This window comes from Phocoena phocoena, chromosome 16, assembly GCF_963924675.1.
Source record: "Phocoena phocoena chromosome 16, mPhoPho1.1, whole genome shotgun sequence".
NCBI classification, from domain to species: Eukaryota; Metazoa; Chordata; class Mammalia; order Artiodactyla; family Phocoenidae; genus Phocoena; species Phocoena phocoena.
The window spans coordinates 56,201,868-56,218,845 of NC_089234.1; the positions used below are offsets into that span (position 1 = coordinate 56,201,868).

At 43.6% G+C, this 16,978-nt stretch overlaps 1 protein-coding gene across 25 annotated transcripts in view; it reads left to right on the forward strand.

Annotated features, from left to right (window-relative positions):
* Positions 1-16,978, forward strand: part of KCNMA1 (potassium calcium-activated channel subfamily M alpha 1) — a 752,929-nt gene that overhangs the window by 634,895 nt on the left and 101,056 nt on the right. The window lies entirely within an intron of this gene.

A 16,978-nucleotide genomic window follows, 5' to 3' on the forward strand; every position in this document is an offset into this window, starting at 1 on the left:
CCAGGGGTCACCTAGCGAGTCGGTGGTGGGGCTGGCATCTGAGGATAGGCTGGACGGTTGATTTCTTCAGTCTAGGGAGCAAACTGAGTTACTCATTTCCTTACTCAGTTGAAGAAGATGGGTATGTCGGTCTGTCTCCAAGGAAGGAGAAGAAAGACGAGGATTCCAGTCCTGAGAGCTGGAGACAGTGTGGGAGGCGTTGTGAGAGAGGGGGGCAAAGTGCTTGGCAGTGCAGAGGCCCCAGAGGTCGCCTCCTGTTGGTCAGCCGAGGAGAGGTCCCACAGGAGAGGACAGTTCAGATGTGCATTGGAGGATGGGAGGCAAAGGGTATCCTGTCGGACAGCATGAGAGAGGGCATGGCAGTGGAGGGGCCTGCCGACGGCTGGAGCCTCCTGTCTAACAGCTGGTCACCCAGTTTGGCTGGAGCTTAAGACCTGTGCCTGGGAGCAGGGGGAGAGGAGCCTTGAAAGGTGAGTAGGGCCCTCTTAGGGCACCGTATTGACACGTAATACAATAGAAAGCGTTCAAGGTATTTGATCAGGGGAATGAGCCACAGAGGCTTTGTTTTGGTAGGATTTCAATGGCGGCTCTGGGAAGAGGGGCTGGAGCTGAGGGCCTTGGGAGCCATCCTGTGAGGGTGGAGAAGACCAGCAGGGGGTGGGGGTGGGGGTGCTGGGGTGGGGGGGGGGATGTGCTAGGAAGAGGCAGGAGTGAGCTGCTCCAAGAAGCCTGAGGAAGGAAGACGATCTAACGGCCTCTAGGACTCCCAGCTGAAGCACATTATCCAAATACAATTCCAAGAAGTTAAAATCATTTTAAAGAAATTTTAATTGATGGCGCTGAAGCGATTGAATTCCATTAGTTAAATTTCTTGAGCTTAATTCTCCCCAGCTGACTCAGCAGCGCGCTTCCCATCTGGGCTCTGTGGAGTCGTCGCCTTACTGGAGAGTTTCCTGAGATCTTGGCTGGGCCTGGAGACCTGCTGGACTGTCTCCACAGCCCCTGGTGTTGGGGATCTAGTCCATCTTTTTTTTTTTTTTTTTTGAACCGGTATTTCGTCTTCCCTTACCAGCCTCTGCATTTCCAACAAGACCCACATCTTGAGTGTGTTGATGGGGGCAGAGCCAGGCAGCTCTGAATCGCTGGCATGAATGGCCTTGAACCAGGCTGGGCGGCAGAAACAAAGCAACGAGAGCCACCAGCTGGGACATGTGGCCAGCCCTGAGGGTCGTGGCTCGAGCTGCCTGTGGTGGCTTCAGTTAGAGCTCCTGGGAATTCTTTTTTAAATCCCTGTGTATGGCAAGGTGACTTTCTCCTCCCATCTTTCTCAGGGAGACAGCTTGTCTCCTTCCATCTGTGGAGGGAAAAAAATGATAAAGTGCTTCACATCCCATTCACTGAAAAATCCGCTGTTGCTTCCAACCACCATCGGACTCTGGTGGAAATACAAAACACATTTCCTGTGAAGTACGGCCACACAAAATCCGAGGAAGTCGTGTGGCATTGCTAAGTACCGTGGAGCAATTTTCTTTTCCTTTTTATTTCTCTGTGCACGAGAATTTGATCTGCGTTCATTGTGTCTGTATGTCAGCACCCATGAGCGGAGATTTATGCACACCTTTGACCCCAGAGGGTCATTGAAACAGCACAGAAGAGCACGTGAGTCCTGAGCTCCCTCTAAGTGGTGGAGCGTGCGTGCTGAGAATGCCAACTCCTGGCATTCTCTCCGGGGTTTTCTCCTGAACCAACATTCTTTTCTTTTTTTTTTTTTTTTTTGCCATGCCGCACAGCTTGTGGGATCTTAGTTCCCTGACCAGGGATCAAACCCGCGCCCCCTACAGTGGGAGCACGGAGTTCCTAACCACTGGACTACCAGGGAAGTCCATCATGTTGAATTACCTAGGTAATCAAGAAATCTTCCATCCTTAAATTTGCTTACCAGAGTTTTGCTTCCCTCGCCAAACACCTTTCCAAGGGGAATCTAACTGGACAGAAACAAGTTCAGCATTGTCACACCCACACAGTTGAAATTTCAGAGAGCATCGAAAAGACCTTTTTATAAATAGTGCCTGGTTTGCAGAGAGCTTCTAGACAAGCCAGTAGGTTTTTTTTTTTTTTTTTTTCTTACTGAGGAGACATTCTTCTGATCCCCAGCTCATATGAGCTGGGGAAAAGGTCTGAAGATTCCAAGGTGGCCTTCCTTCTCTGACCATTTCACGTGCTCATCCGCGGGAGGAGCTGTCCTCCCACAACCGAGGGAAAAAGCAAGAGAAAAATGCTTCTGGCCTCTTGGAGTAAAGCTGAAAGCCCTGCTCTTATCCCATTCAACATGGTGGGGTGAGTACCACCAAATACTCCAAAAGCTACAGAGAAAACCCTGTGCAAACTCGAAGCGGGAGCTTTTGAGGCAGATCCGTGTCGGGGGTGATCAGCCGCCCTGAATGACTTTGAAATGAAATGAGGAAGACCGCTCCTCAGAGCTGGAGCCACACAGGGTGGTACCTGCAGGGGCATCTGTAGGCCACAGGGCAAGGGCCGTCTTCTGCTTGCCTTAATGTGATCTTCCTTTTGGCGCGTGCCCGCTTTCTGGGCTGGAGCCAGTTGGATTGCACTCAGTCAAGGAAAGACCTGGGGACTGCCTGCCTTTCCGTCCAAGGCCAGCAATGTACTGTGCTAGAATCCTTGGCTGGGCTTTGTATGTTGGCAAGAATGCCTGAGTAGGAAGTGGCCTGAAGGATTCCAGTTCAGTAAATATTTGATGAGTGAACGAATGGGTGAGTGAAGGGATTCTCAGCCATTAGTTAAAGGGATAGAAGGTCAGCCAGAAGCAGGATGGCCCCAGATCTGTGAAGTTTCCTAAAACTTTCTAAGCCGCTTACAATATAGTGTGTGTGTAGATACAGGTAGAAATGTAAAGATATACATATAGATACAGATATATAGATATATATATAGTGTGTGTATGTAGATATAAAGATATAGATACAGATATATAGTGTGTGTGCATATATAAATATATATAGTGTGGATATATATAGATATAAAGATAGATACAGATATATAGATATATATAGGGTGTGTATTTATAGATATATAGATAAAGATATAGATACAGATATATAGATATATATAGTGTGTGTGTGAGTACAATCTTCTTGGATCCCAGTTGGAGATATCCCACAATTAGTATACAAGAAGATTCACAGGGGATAATGTAGCGAGAAGAAGAAAAACTAGGACGTAACTGAAGGATCTTGAAAATTATCGACTAGGAGGTACAATCCATATTCTTTGTGAAGGTTAAACATTGGGAAAGAAGATCTAGAAACAAAGACTAAAAAAAAAATCACGGTAGGCAAAAACCCACCAATGTTTCAAGTGAGGAGAGACAGGGATACCGCCACACAAAGTGTCCATGTGTATGTAGAGCATGTATCCTAGAAAAGCAAGGACTTGTGACATTTGCATTCCGTGTTACTAATTTTGATGAACCTGATCACTTTCATGTGAGTCAGGGTGGCACAAAAACAATAATGCATCAGGTGGGACCAATATGAGAAAAGGGGCCCATTTGTAGAGAGCCGTAGCCATTTGCAGATGACCAAGTCAGCCTGCCAAACTGTGGAGACACGTTTGAGGCCACGCTTGACTATTAAGATCATTGACTCTGAGTTGAGGTGGGCAGATCCAATCGTGTAGCACCCAAGTGACAGTTCCTCCCACCTTGAGGTGTCTGAAGGCTGTGTGTCTCATGGACGTTTTCTATTGTGTCATTTTTCTGTCTATTCCGCTCGACACAAGGAGTGGGCAGGGAGCCTTCTTGTCTGCTCACAGACCTCTCTCAGGTTGTACCAAGCATTCCCTTACCTTTGAGTGGCTTTGAATTGCCCTCTGCACATCTCAAGGTCGATCTGGCCGTTTCTTCAGTGCAGATGAGTACATTCCCACATATGGCTTGTAGCATAACCAGATGAGAGAACACGTCCATCAGGGATGCTTCCAAGCCACAGCCCTAAACGGGTGTTACTGAAAAGGGTGGTACAGTGACCTGCAGAGAAAAGGGACGTGCAGTGAAAATGACAGAATGAAACTTGCTAAGAGTGCAGACAGGAATGAGATACAGACTCAGGTCATGTGGCCTGGAGGTCTTGGCACGCAGACGCGAAATATGCAAGGTGCTAGTTGCTGGAAGGGCCACTCCACGGTTTTCTTCCATGAAGACGAAGATGGGTTCTGATAGGCAGACATCTCCTGTCTCTCCTCTGAATCACAGTAGGGGATTCCCAAGCCATTCTCCTCACTGTGGGGTGAACTAAGTGATCTCCTTGGCAATTAAAGCCTGAAATTCTAGGAAAGCTTAGGGCAAAAGGGAAAAAGAGAGAAGGAGTGAGATTTGTGTGTTTTCTGGGGACTTTGAAATCAGTCCTGGTGCAGTCACGTTTTGATAGGTTCACGAAATGGATGCTCAGTGGATGCTGACTGCTATAATAAGAGTAATGCCTTACACATGTATGAGTCCTCATACTCCTCAAGGCACCTGCATCCTCTTATTTTATCTAGGCAATCCCAGAATGGACATCTTCCCTTACTATTGTGGGGCTTTGGGCCAGCTCCAGAACCTCTCTATTCCTTAGTTTCCTCATCTGTAAAACGGAGATAATAATAGGACCTATCTCGTGGACCAACTGTGACTCTGTCTCTCCTCATTCCTCATCTTACTGAAACTACCTTAGGACTTTTCCATCTCTGAAATGGACATAGAGTTAGTGACATGGAGTTATAGTTCAACGTGTCTTCGGAAGATGAAGGTTGGAGAGCAAACAGGAGGGGAACAGATGGAGGGGAGAGATAACATTTCCTTTAAATTCTATCCAGATTTCTTTTCTTGATGGTGTTCTTGATCTCAACCCATCTTTGAAGACTGGATGGTGTTAAGGCTTCACATCATCACCTTTTCTAAATTTCTTTATGAGCAGTTGGGCTCTGCTGCTTGTTGATATTCCTATTAGTAAAATTAGTGCAAAGATCAGGGTCAAAACGGTGCCCAAATCTTTCACCCACGCCCTGCCTTTGCCTCTTCCTTTGAGCAGACCTGCTGTGAGGACAGGTCTAGAGATGGGTAGTTGCAATGGAGAGCGCAAGGTTCACGAAACCCCAAATAGTTACTACCTGACCTTTGCAGAAAGACACTTGCTGACTCCTGCTTTAAACACACAGTTCAAATGGAGCCATCTCTGTGATGACTTCCCGACTGCCCACCCGCCCCACCCCCCAACTCAGACGGATCTCTCTTCTGTAATTCTGTAGCAACTCCTATAAGCCTCATTTAGAGCAGCTTTCTTCTTGGGCTTTTTAGAAATAAGCAACAAGCCACAGACAACTCTCAGCGGTCTTCGGATTCCTCTTAACGTATTACACACAGCAGCCAAGGCGCACAGTAGGAATTCAACACCTATTTGCTGAATAACATGCGCAGTGTGTCAGGATTATGTTTCCATAGCTTATGAGGCACATATCTCGAGAGAAAAGGGATCTTGAGCCTAGAGGTCTCGCTGCTTGTTCTCTCGTGCCATCTTGACCAAAACACTCGTTTCTGAACAGCTGCTTCCTTTGACTGCTGGAGCACTCTTGAAGAGCTGGGTCTAGAATTAACCACTGCTTCTTTTGAAGAGAGCGCATTTCTTTCACTGCTGCTTTTGGGCATCGTGTTTGAGGCCCGTGGTGTTCTGTGGCGGATGTGGGGCTGCTGACGCATTCCCTTCCGGAAGTCATCGGGTCTTTGCGTCTGGGTGGGTAGTAGAGGTGCAGGTTGGCAGACCCATTGTTTCGCTCCTTCCAGAGCGACCTCACTCTGCCCTTCAGGTCCGCACTACGTTCCTAACTCAAACAAGGTCCTTTCATCCAACTCTGACTCCCCATTAACTGAATTCATCCAACTGCTCTGCAGGCCGGGCTTACATCTTTCATCACTCAGACCCCAGTCAGCTGCGGGGACCTTCTCTTGCTGTGCTAATGCACTGGCTGACCCACTGGGAGTTATATTGAGGCAGGGCAAGCCCCCAGCTCAAATCTCGACAGCCCTAAGCTCCCAGAGTCCCCCACACCCTCTGCATCTGCCTGAACTTGCTCCTGGTAACCCTGTCTCTCCACACAAGTCAGAACCAGCTGAGGTGGGAGATGAGATGCTCTCTGCCCATGCTTGAGTCCCTCCACTTCAAGTCCCATGTGATAAGTAACTGGAGATGCTTTGGGTTCACAGGAAGCACTCAGACATTTGATTCTCTTAACGCGTATGCCTTAGCCAACTTAGGTGGAAGAACGGAATGTAAAGGGATTCCACAGTTTCCATCAGAAATAACAAAATTGAGTGTGTGTGTGTGTTTTAAGGGATGCCCCTTTGGTTGCTGCATGAGTAATCTTTTTCATTGTAGTTGTTAGAGATTAAATCTCAATAACTTCTTGAAATTAGAGTGGGCTTCCCATCAGCTGAATGGGCAGTGGCACTCACCCGCTTCCAATAACAATCCAAGAACAGCCCTACCTTCTTCTTAAGCTTTTATCAGCGTGGTCGTTTTGCTTGAGATCAAATCAGGGCCACATAGGAACTGTCATTTTTCACTTACCGGGCCCTTTGATCCCATTTGGGATTTATTCGTTTCAAATGAAAAATCCGATTCCTATTGTATACATCTATCCTATAGAATGCTTTTTTTATTTTTTTCTGTTAGAGATCAAATCAGAGTTGTCAGTAGTATGGTCATTAGTTATCACCACCAGATTTTGCAGCCGACACGTTTCTGTTCCTACGAAATCACCAGCCTTCTTCTGTTGCATAACGATCACTTTGCAGTGAAGCTACAGTAATGCCTTTCCTGGGTGCTTGGGTGTTAATTTATTTCACAGTTTCCTTTGCAGCTATAATCAGAGTCACCTATCACACGCCTGTTTTTCCTTTTATTGTGTTCCTTTGCTATCGCGTTTGTGTGATCTTTTTCTGAAAAAATGACAGCTACTGTGTCTTTGCTTCACTCTATCAGTGACTTAAATGCTCCATGACTCCTCTATTGCCATTTAAAAAATATAACATTTTATAGATGTAATCATAGTTATTTATAACTCAGGTTTTGTTATATGAAAAAAATTCCCTAAATGACACCTTGGTTCAAGTACAGTTTTTAAAGACGGGGGAAATATTCTCTGCAAAAACACTTTCCTCTAAATTGTGAATGAAGGGAAAGCTCTCAGTTGGTAAGATTACAATGTGCGTTTCCTGAGTTCTTAGTACATCGAAATGTATGAACATTATTTTTATGTAAGCGATCAAGTTGTGGTGTTTAATAACATGTTGTCGGAGGAAAAAGAGCTCTGCCTTTTGATTTATTTGAATATTTACTGGGTGACCTACAGTGCTCTGCGTATTAGAATCGGTTTATCAACAGTTAACGTTCTAGGTTTTTATATAACCATACTTCAGGTAATAGAGCATTATTAAACTGCAACCAGTGTGTTAGAAATCTGCCGACTGGTAATAAAATTCTTACGTATAACAGCAGCTGAGAAATACTGCTGTATATTTATGCAAAGATTGCAAGACAGATGGTGGCCGGCAAACTGCAGAGGGCCTCGAAATGCGAATCTACCAGCAGGTGGCGCTGCGCTTCTATAAATGAAACCGTCTACCTGGATTACTCTAGGTCCTACCCCCGACCTCTACTCTCTGATTTTTCTTTTCCAGACTCTCTCTCCTTTAGTTCTCTACAATGAATGTCTAAAACTATGTCCATTTGTTTGTTTGTTGAGGAGATAGTTCTCCAATAAGACAACACCTTTTAATTGCTAAGATTTCCTTAAATTCAACTTGCTTGATTTAATGCTCATTTGGAACAAGTCCTAGTTAAATAAATGTTACTGTTTTAAAAAGATAACTACACAATACCAGATTCTCACCCCTAAGACTGAATTACCTCTGCCATCTGATCATTGTTATGTGCCAAGTCGCATTTTTAACTACTGTTTATTTATACAAATTAATTCCTTAGACTTCGTTCCATACCAGTATAAGGAGGGACATTTTTATAAAGGGGGCTTTGGTACTGGATTAGTGTGCTATATAAAAATAATTTTAATGTGATGCTCTTTCATCAAGAATTACTTTAGAATCCAAGTTAATCAAAGAAGGTTGCTTTTCTCCTTAGGCCAGAACTAAATTTCTGACAAACAGGATCAGAGGTTTTTGGTTCTGTTTTGTTTTTTCCTTTTTCGATAAGGTTGTCCACACAAAGACTGATCGACTTGTCAATTTGGGCAACAATGAGTGAAAAAAAACAAATATACAAGCAAAACTTACTTTTATTTATTTATTTTTTCATCCACACACAGGTTATTCTTCAATCTTTTAAATTTTTTTAAAGACACAACTACATCTTTTTACTAAGTTGTTTTTTTTTTTCCCCTTTAACCTACAGTACTGTTTTTATACAGGGTGTTTGGTTATAAACATGGCCTGTTTAGGAGACAGTGGATTTACTGAGGTTATGAAAGGGGAGAATTAAAATACATTCTAGGATGACTCCTATATTTGTTTACTTTCTTAATTGTTCAGTGCTACCTATAAAGAAATTTGGATGCAAATATCTTACTCTTTTTGTAAGTTAAAAGTTCCAAACCATTGATTTTGGGTATCCAATAGGAATTTTCTCTTTTGAGTTTTTCTTTAAAACTTTTTCTAGGCATACTGGGCTAAGGGGTGTAGGTTAAGGATCCAGATGACATCGTGTACGTTCTTATTTTATTCATTTATATGCTTTTCACCGAGAAAATCCTGAAGTGTTATTGGTTAGGTGAAATCAAGGAGTAGAGCATTGGAGTGGGGGAACATTCCTTCTCGGGGAATCCACTTGGAAGCACTGGTTTTGTCGAAAATGTCTTTTGAAGTATTGACTGCAATCAGTTTTCTTGTTAAAGCCAAACGCTGACAGCTTCCCTTCCAGTTCTCTTTATAGGGAATGAGATCAACGTGAGTAGTTGAAGGCAGGAAATAACCATCCCAGTGTAAAGGTTGGATTTACCTGGCTGGGCTATGAAGAAGCAGCCTTGTGAGTTTCACAGACCCCTTTCCCAGGCATTAAATAACTTTATTTTCCTGCCAAATATACTCTCTAGAATAAAATCGAGACCTCCAATGGAACTGGACCCTTGCCAGCATCCTCCTGCTTATTAGTACCATGCACATATGTGTGCATCTTATCTTCGACCCTTATAACTGAAGTGGCTGGAAAGGAAGTGGGCTGAGTTAGGGGGATTTCTGATAGACTTTTCCAAGATGCAAACCACCCACTATCCTCTCTGAATCTGAGTACTGAAATCGAAGGAAAAATAACTTTCAGAGGATTCAGATTATTACCAAGAATTATCCAAATTCTGCCATCTGGAATTTAAAGCTTTATAATATCTGTCCCCTATATCCCCCAACTGTGCCCTCAAATAAGCCTTCCTGCTCCAGCCAAACTGCTTTCCTTATAGCTCCTGAGCTTAGTGCCTCCCCACCTCCTTGCCTTTGCTCCAGCTGCCCCCTCCTCCTAGCATGCCCTTCCCACCCTTTGCTGCCCCCCCCCCCTAGTTTTTTCAGCATCATGGCTTAAGGGCCCCAGCACACCAGTCCCTATGTTTGGTTCTGGGGATACGCAGGTGAATAAGGCTGACATCTCTCTCCATCCAACTCTTGTTTCCAGTCTTATTTTCCCTAACCACCCAGGCCTACTAGCACTTATTATGTACAACATTTCATTTAGCCCTCACCTGACATTATCATGCAACACTTTTCATACTGTTATTTCATATAACTTGTGAATTTTATATAGATATATACACGCATCTTTAATGCAGTTGTCTCATTTCTCCAGCTAGACTTGTGGTTCTCTTTTATTGTGCATCTTTAAAAAGATTTTTGAAAAAAAAGAAAAAGCAATGCCCAGCCCCTAGCCCCTCAGGATTTGTGTTGAATTGGTCTGGTGTTCTGTAGAGTTCTCCAGTCCATTTTATAGAAAGGCAGAGTTGAGAACCACTGAGCTGGACCATACTTTCCTTGGACCAGGAATCCTGCTTTTCCTATTCGGTAGTGCTTTGGGGTTGAGGGTGGTAGGAAGTTCTGGGTAATTATTTGTGGCTGTAGGGTTTTGAGGCCTTCAGTCCGTGGCTGGTTCCTATGATATCTGTCGAGTAACAGAAGAGAGCATTAAGCCCAGAACCATTACAGAGCAGAGCTGAAAAACGCCTATGCTTAATGAATGCCAATCCTCCAGAATGGGAAGGGTCTTGCCAAGGCCACACATTTGATCTAAGCCAGGACTAGACCCTAGAGCTCCTCACTACTAGGCTGTGCTTTTTTCCCTCTGCAATGCCACCTCTGGCAGCTAGGAACTATTTCTTAGGAACTTTACTAAGGGCTCAGCACTATTGAGAGATTCAGAAGTGGGGAGACCACGTAAAGGAACTTAGAAGTCTAGTTGGGGAGGACGTGTGGAAATGGAAAACAAATTATAATGCAAAAAAAATGAGATGTCAGAGGGGTGTGAGATGAGAAGTGCCAAGGCGCTTTAAAGAAAGGAGGGATTCCACCTTGTTACAGTCATCTGGGAAGGCTTCCCGGAGGAAGCAGGCTAACCTGTCTCTTGATGGGTGGATAGAGTAGGGAGGAAAAAGGAAGATCTGGTGGGAAGGAATAGAGGAGTTGCTACCCCTCTATCCCATCATCCCCCTGCCCCTCCCATCACCTCCCAAGTATGTGCCCCAACCCTATGACCTCCCACCAGAAACTGAAGGGAAAAAGCCCCTCACAAGCAGGCAGCATGAATTTCCTGTAATTTAGAGGAAACGGTGGGGTTTCTCCACATTTCCGTCTGACTTTCATTTGTTATTGCTCTGAACGGTCCCAGCCTTCTTCATTTGAGGCCCATTTAAACATTTTCTGGCTTTTCTTGTTTTTATGACACTTGGCATAGCCTAATTATTTTGACCCGAGCAGTTCCTTGGGACCATATGCAATATGGGACAAAGGTGACCATCGAACAGGATGCAGAGAACGGGGATGGGGGTGGTGAATCTCACCCCATTCTAGCGCCTGGATACCGGGTCAGTTGCTTGGGGCAGAGGAGAGATTGTGCACCCGTTTGAGAAGAACAAAGTCAAAAGAAAGCAGGTTGGCACTGTGGAGAAGGATCCAATGACAGAGAGCTCTAATTGCTTTGATTTCTCAAAGCCAAGATAATGATGGGTAACTTTTATCAAGAGCCTGCCAGGAAGTCTTCTAAGCACTTTTCAATCTATTCTCTTTTTTTCACTTTCTCTATCCTCACAACAACCCTCTGGGGAAAGTACTCTGATTATTCCCATCTTATAGGTGAGAAAAATGAACTTAGGCAATTTACCAAATACCCATGTTCAGACCTAACAGCCCACAGGTTTCAAGGCCTGGGTTTGCTTAACCGCTACCCTCACTGCAGCTCAGTATGAGTTGACGTATGTGGAGGGATCTTCCAGCCTTACAATCCTTATCTCAGGGGTAGCAAACTTGAATGCCGTTGGAGTCAGAGCCGGAGATGCTACCATGGGGTACCTGCCGTATGACTGGGGGGTCCAGGAGGCAGCCTGGGGATATTTGAGCAGCTGGTGAGCTCCTGTCCCCTGAGACAGTTCCCTTCCTGGAATGCGAGACTAGTCTTCTGCAAGATTTTAAGACAGGAGTGAGAAACCCAGATTTTTATGGATACTCTTGAGACTCAACGATTGTCCTGCACATAAGATCCGATGGAGCAGTGGCAGGGTGATGTCAAGCAAAGCACATCAAGACAGTATTTGTCCTCAGACTGACAGCGTGTGGCCACTGGTTATCTCATTTATCCCACAGCATCTCCAAATCTTGGTGTCCTCATCTGTCCAGCAGGGATCTTGTGACATTACGGTGTTGAGTAACTTGTCTGAGATCAGAGCTCTAATGAGGGTTGGAGCTAGGACTTGGACGGTTGCCCTGACTCTAGAAGCCTGTATCTTCATGCTATCCTCACGGGCAGAATTCTCACAGCAAATGATCTGGATTAGAAGTCAGCAGACCTGGGTGCTTCTGGGCCTGCATATTAGTAGAGCCTTGAACCCAAAGAGGGTGAGGTCTGCTCACCCCTAAACCTTGTCCAGCCCTGCTTCTGCATTCCATACCATGTTCTCTAACTGTGTTGACCAGCAAGGGCCCACCGTGCGCTAGCATTTTTAAATGTTGCAGAGACTATGTCCAAAGATAAATTATAGTAGAATACAGATAATGATTTTATAGTTTGAGAACATCTTTAGAAGGTGACTGTGCCCTTAAGAAATATACTAAATGCTGTGTTTAGTGTAAAATCATAATCCAGACGGGTCCTTACCTCCCAAGGTTAAAAGCATACAGTATTTCTAAAGTGTTCTGACAGGACATTCTTCATCGGGCCATGCAGTGCACCTGGGTTGCACTAAAAACCCATGCATTTTACCTTTATCTGAGTTTCAGAGGAAGTATCAGTGCAACCATCTGGAATACATAGTAGAATGCTAGGGGGTTCTTCACAAAACTGGCTCAATGGCAGATAGGGTGTTTATGGATGAGCCGATAATAATAATGATATTAATAACAATAATGGTCCTTATCTGTATAGTGTCTTATGGTTTACAAAACAATTTCACATACACACAATTAGATTCTAGGCTGATCTTCAAATAGAATCATTGGGGCAAGCATTAATTCTAAAAACGTAAACTGCAAAGTGAAAATGGAAATGAAAATATGATTGACATTTTCTGCCAGTCATGTTTATTTGAAGCTGTTTAGGGGGAGGAAAAACAAAAAGAGAAGAAAGTTAACAATTCAATCAACACATATAAGCAAAGTAAAACTTTTACCCCAAAGTGGAAATGTAAATCAAAATTGTGTTCAGCAGGAGGATTTGATGTGAGCTGTGAAATTAAGTCCGGGAGAGACCTGACCCTTTCTCTCTCTTCTGTTTCTCACCCTGGGCTGGTGGCAAATCTCAGATTCCTGAGGCAGCATGATCTTTTCTCCACTCCTTCGGCTGTCTGACAATTTGTAAGTCCACCAGGAAGCCTTTCTTGCAAGGATTTTCCTGAAAAATCTCATGCACACAGCATGAAGTGATCAAAAGAATAATTCATGTTTTATATTTGCCTTGTCCAGTTTGGAACAAGGGAGCATATAGACACACATGCAGAGACAAACTACGGTAACTTCTCTGTAATGACAGGCAGGGTGGCAGAACCAGCACCTAGAACACCCTTGAGAGATGGACAGGGCAGGGCTGGGACCAGAGTGGGAAGAACGAGGCACTTGCTTTGGGCACCAGATTTAAGGGGCACCAGAAACCTCAGTCATCAAGAAAAATAATAGTTCAATGCAGTATTTTTTTAAAAAATCAAAATGCAAAAAATATCCATGGTGCATATAATGTCAGAATTTAAAATAAAGACAAGATAAATAGCGATTTTAATGTTGGCATTTAAGCACGGAATTTCACAAGTCAGTAGGGGTTAGAATAACAAATGGCACCTCTGCCATCTATGTGAGCGCTTGATGTGTACCAGGAACAGTGTTCGGTACCTTACAGGCATTTTCTCTTGATACATTTCGGAGGGACCCAATTTGTCCTACAGTAAATCCAAATCTATTTGATAATAAACTATATTAGAGAGTCCCTTTACAGGCTCCATAAATTCCATTACAGTCCATTTTGTCTTTGTTAAACATATGAGTTGAAAATTACAATCCCTTTATTCACAATGATCATTTTAGACTCACAGCTCAAAAAGATCAGCCTTAACTTTAAAAAATATATTAGCATGCTTGTATCTATTAAGAACCATTGCTCTGTAGGCTCTAGCTGATGATTTTTATTAAGTATACTGCGGGAAGGGGAAAAATCAAGGATAATTATAAATTCATAAAGTAATTTCCATGGGATGGATGCAGAATTATCTATTTCCTCAAGAAAATCTCAGAGATGTTCTGATTAAGCCCATAATCCAGTCTATGTGAAATTCTAGCCAAACTGATGGGGCACATTTTCTTTTCTGAAACTACCTTTGATAAGAAATGCATTACAAACTCATCAGTTTGGCTTCCTGTTAACAAAAAGACAGCAGCCGTCTGGATCATTCTGGATTCACAGTGAAACTGCCACACCATGTATCCTCCAAGTAAAGCTGTGCAAGTTTGACAAGGGGCAGATGAATCCAGGAGTTATCGTACAGGGCTTTAAATCTATGCGGCAGCTGACGGTTGAAATAATCATCTATATATCGCTCTGAGCTAACTGGGGAAAGGTTGACACTGTATATTTTCAGCAGATCTAGTCTAATGTTTCATCTTTTGTCTTGGATGGGCTCTTGCTGGGTGGACTTGGAGTACACACTGACAGCTCCAAGGAATTGCCCATGGTGGATGTGGTTTGCCTTCATTATCGAAGTGCACAGTGGATGAATCTAACTTAGCTCGCATTGGAAAACGGGAAACTCACCTGACTGGTCTCCCCCAGTACAAGGGGTTCTGCAGGACAAATAGCAGGTTGGGTGGGAAGGACGTTCAAGTCTCTGAACTACCTCCATCCCTCCCGAATTCCCCACAGCTGTGCACTTGAAGTGAGTTCCGTGTGTGTTGCTTTTATTGTCTGGCTGTCTCGGCAGACTGGGGAGAGCATTGTCCTTTTTGAAAACTGGAAAGCTAGGACAAACGTGAGAAGATACGTGAGGTAGCCAAGGTTTGCTGATACATACGTCAGCAAGCCTTGGCTGTCGAGGACCAGCTAGTAAATATGTTACACTTGGTGGGCTTCACAGTCGCAATCGCAATTATTCGACTCTGTGTTGTAGAGTGGAAGCAGCCACAGATGCCAGGTAAACAAATGGCTGTGGCCACGTTATGAGAAACTTTCCTTAGAGGCACTGCAATTTGAATTTCATATCATTTCAATGTGTTACGAAATATTATTCATCTTAGATTTTTCCCCCTAACCATTTAAAAATGTAAAAACTATTTTTAGCTCATAAGCTTTACAGAGATATGTTCCAGAGTATAGTTTGCTGATCCCGGAACTTGAGAAATATAAAAAGAAAGAAGGCAGCTGTTGGTGCCAGGAACTTGGCAGATTTCATCCCTATTCTGCAACTCAGCCCTACAAACATGTACTGCATGTGTCAGGGCTACGAGAAGGAGTCAGGTATGCTTTTTGGCCTCAACGTCTTTACCATCTTTTTGGTGTTGGGAGTAGGGCAGAAGGAGAGAAGGAAAGGAAAGTTGAGAAGAGGCTGTTTGGGTTGAACTCTTGTACAATTTTTTTCTGTTTGATTCAAAGTAAAAGTTTTCTTCTACTACCTTCCCAATCTCCAAACTCCATAGCGATAATTCAAAGAAATTCTTGCATTTCTCATTTCCATTGTGTATTCACTTTTAGATTTCCCTTGTTCTTTTCTGTGTCTCATCTCTGAGAAGCTAATAGCGAGTGATCTTTGCTTGAGACTCTTCTTTGCCCTTGAGGTGATGGAGACAGTCTATTCTAAGAAAAGAAGAAAGAAAAGAACCAAAGGCAACCAGATCTTCAAAAGGACTTTTCTACCACATACTGGCAGGGCAAGAGCATTGCGCAGGTTATAATGACAGCTCAAGTTTTTAGTAAAGATATTTTAGCTAAGATTCCAGATACCGGGGATTTCGACTCTAACCACGATACATATAGAACATGAGGCTATGGTTTGGGATGGGGTGTGTGAGTACAGCAGGTACATCTAATCCACCAAATTTGATTCTCGAAGATCTGTTAGGCCACAGTATTTCTGTAGAGAACATTGCAATCCAGGTCATGTGGATTCTGTTAATATATTTGTAGAATATTTCTTCTCTCTCCCATGTAGGAGCTGAATTCTCTCATTACTCTGTGTTGATGGACTCAAACGTACACAATTCAGGTTTCCTAGGCAGTGAATAGAGCCAGAAATATACCCTGTGATTAACTTCTGCATAACCTATTGTTCCTTAAAGTCTCCCCCCTCCATTCTCCTGTTAGCTCCACAAAAGCCAGAAATGAAAAGCCTCCAGCAAGCCTCCCCTTCCCTGCCCCCTCAGCCTCCCGCGCTGTGCTGCTCCGTGCCTGGGCTCAGGCAACTTGGAGATTCTTTCCATCCTCATTTTACATAATAACAGGTCGTTGTTGTTTCCTGCCTACGTGCTCTAGGTTTTCCAAATAAATGCATTTGCTGTTTCTCAGCTAGAAGTTGTGAAATTACCCTGCCTGATAATGTATATGGTAAAGTGATGGTTCCATTATAGAGAGTTATATATATTGTATTGGTGATATTATTATTATTGTTGGCATTGCTTTTGATAGGGAGCATCCTTCATTTTTTAATTATCTGTGTATTAATATTCACCATGATCTTTCAAAACAAGTAAGCTTTTTTTTTTTTTGGATTGATTTTATCAATAGTACCTCAAAGTCTTCACCAGACTTCTTGGTGATATATGCTGTCCCAAGGTTGTCAGAACCTGAAACTCTAATTCAGAGGATATACCCACTTTAACTTCCCCGTGTTCTGATCTCCAGCTGCCCACTGACCCTGTAGGCGTAGAACTTGGCTGCGATGCCTGTCGTACCCTTATCTTAGCTGCATAACCTCACTGATGGGCCCACGGCATTCCCCACTGGGAGGTTCGTGCTAAAACAATAGTCAAGTGCTCCTTTACAGCAGTTGTAGGACCGAACTCACATTATGGGTTACTTATCTGGCATTTGCTATTCTTGTTATTGTTGTTTTGCCTTCCTTGCTTATGGAAATATTCATACCCTCTCACCACCGGTCTGGTTTGAGTGACAGACAGCCAGGATTCTGGTAGTCTATGACTGTAAGACAGGAAACATCCCTCTGTAAAAAGGGTGCCATTCTGTGC